This window comes from Lissotriton helveticus, chromosome 2_2 (genome assembly GCF_964261635.1).
Source record: "Lissotriton helveticus chromosome 2_2, aLisHel1.1, whole genome shotgun sequence".
In the NCBI taxonomy this organism is placed as follows: domain Eukaryota; kingdom Metazoa; phylum Chordata; class Amphibia; order Caudata; family Salamandridae; genus Lissotriton; species Lissotriton helveticus.
The window spans coordinates 292,459,036-292,461,481 of NC_136060.1; positions in this window are offsets into that span (position 1 = coordinate 292,459,036).

Genomic DNA, 2,446 nt, shown 5'->3' on the forward strand with positions numbered 1-2,446 from the left:
CCCCTCTTTCTGGGAACAAGTGCGTACCGCCAGGCTGAGGGGACCCTGGGCGCGAACGTGCCCGACTTCCTGGAGCCCTGGGTGGGGTCCGAGAGGCGAATGGCACCTCATCGGGACTTCCAGGGAAGTCCGGCCATCTAGTCACCCCATAGGAAAGCATTGCGGGTGACCAGATGACCGGGACCGAAAGGACTCCCTGCTTCCCACCCCGAGCCTTCGCGGTAGGGCTTCTGCCTGCCCACGCCGGGCAGGGCTCGGGGACTCCGGCTGGCTCTCAGGCACATTGAGGACCACTGGAGCTCTCAGGTCCGGACGCCTGGGGGCGAATGCCCGGGACGCATGGAGCCCGTCCTGGGCACTTTTCCATGCCGTTGGCCTGGATCCCCGACACCCAGGGGAGGAACACCGTGAAAACCATGGAGCCCGACCCGGGCACTCTGACATGCCGTCAGCCTGGATGGAGCCCCGGACGCCTGGGGGACGAATGCCCAAGAGCCATGGAGCCGCCTGGGCCCTTTTCCATGCCGTCGGCCTGGAGGCCCGACACCCAGGGGAGGAACACCGTGAAAACCATGGAGCCCGACCCGGGCACTCTGACATGCCGTCAGCCTGGATGGAGCCCCGGACGCCCGGGGGACGAATGCCCAAGAGCCATGGAGCCCGTCCTGGGCACTTTTCCATGCCGTCGGCCTGGAACCCCGACACCCAGGGGAGGAACACCGTGAAAACCATGGAGCCCGACCCGGGCACTCTGACATGCCGTCAGCCTGGATGGAGCCCCGGACGCCCGGATGACGAATGCCCAAGAGCCATGGAGCCCGTCCTGGGCACTTTTCCATGCCGTCGGCCTGGAGGTGTTTCCCAGGCATAGCCCATTTGGTCCCCCTGGCAGAGAACCACCAGCCTTGGAGGGGTGTCCGGGCGTACCCTGTCCCTAGTAATCCGGAGGAAAATTACCCCCCTTTCTTGTAAACTGTGCACGCGAGGTGACAGAGGGGACCCAAGGCGTGAAAGTACCCGACCTCCTGGAGCCCTCGCTGGGATCCGGGAGGCAAATGGCACCTCATCTGGACTTCCAGGGAAGTTCGGCCATCTGGTCGCCCTATAGGAAAGCATTGGTCGTGACCAGATGGCCGAGGCGAGAGGGGCGACCAGATGGCCGGGCCCGAAATGACTCCAATCTGCCTGCCCCGAGCCTCTGCGGGAGGGCTCCGGCCTGCCCTTGCAGGGCTCCGGGCATGCAGGGCTCGGGGGCTCCGGGGCTCCGGGGCTCCGGGACTGCAGGGCTCCGGGGCTGCAGGGCTCCGGGGCTGCAGGGCTTCGGGGCTCCAGGGCTCGGGGACTGCAGGGCTCGGGCTGCAGGGCTCTGGGGCTCCGGGGCTGCAGGGCTCCCGGGCTCCATCCAGGTCGGGGAGAACAGGGAGTCTGCCCAGGCACGAGGGACCCCTGTCCAGGGCACACGGACCCCCAGGACCCGCCCCCGTTTTCCCCCAAAAAAATTCCAACATTTTGCATAGTGTGCGTAGTGGCACTATGCCCAGCCCTAATGGAAACTAGGTTCTAGCTGTAACTACCTAGTGACAATTGCCAGTAGGCAATATCGACCCTCTCAGAAAGGTCGCCGACACCTGGGGTTACATGAAGACATTTATTGACATATTACTTACTGCTTGATTTGCTGATTAAAAAACATAGAAGAAAGCCTTAATGCCTTGATTAGGCCTATGCAGAGTTCGCAGAGTTCTACTCTGCAGAACTTTGGGAAGTGCCGGAAAAACTCCATTGCACTGCCGCACTGATTTTAGTGTCGGGAGTTTGTTGCGCACTGTAAATTCGCACGAACTGCACTATGTGTCATGCCACAGGGCGCTGCTGCTTTCTGCCACTCGAGTAAACATTCTACTCAAGCAGCAGCTTTCTCACACGAGCGGCAGATTTTTCAGCACAAATGGTCACGACCTACTACTACAATTTGAGAAATCTTGCCAGGAGGAGGTCCAAAGATCGATTTATTCTTACAAGAGCTCGAAAAAAAAACGAGACTCCACTTCGCTTCACAGATTTTTTCAGAACTCTGTACTCCATGCAGAGTGGGCAAAACTCTGCGAACTCTTCTGGCAGAGCGGCATTGTTCACTCACCCCTATCCTTAATTTGAAAACCTTATTTTCTCAATTCATGAAAATCACTAATTGTGCAATTGTAAGTTCATTGTAATTTTTCTTCAAAGATCTTTGATACCGCTCATATCTGAATAGCGCTTTTGGAGTAAAGCACAAATGTGAATCATAAGACATCATACACTTTTCCACCCGATTGATTTGACCTATTCTCTGATAAGTGTCCCAACATGCTTTACACTTTGCATTATAGGGTATGCACCTCATGTAACCTTCTTCGGGGCGTCTACATTTTGTTTCAATTTCCTTTAATCCCAATTGTGCTTG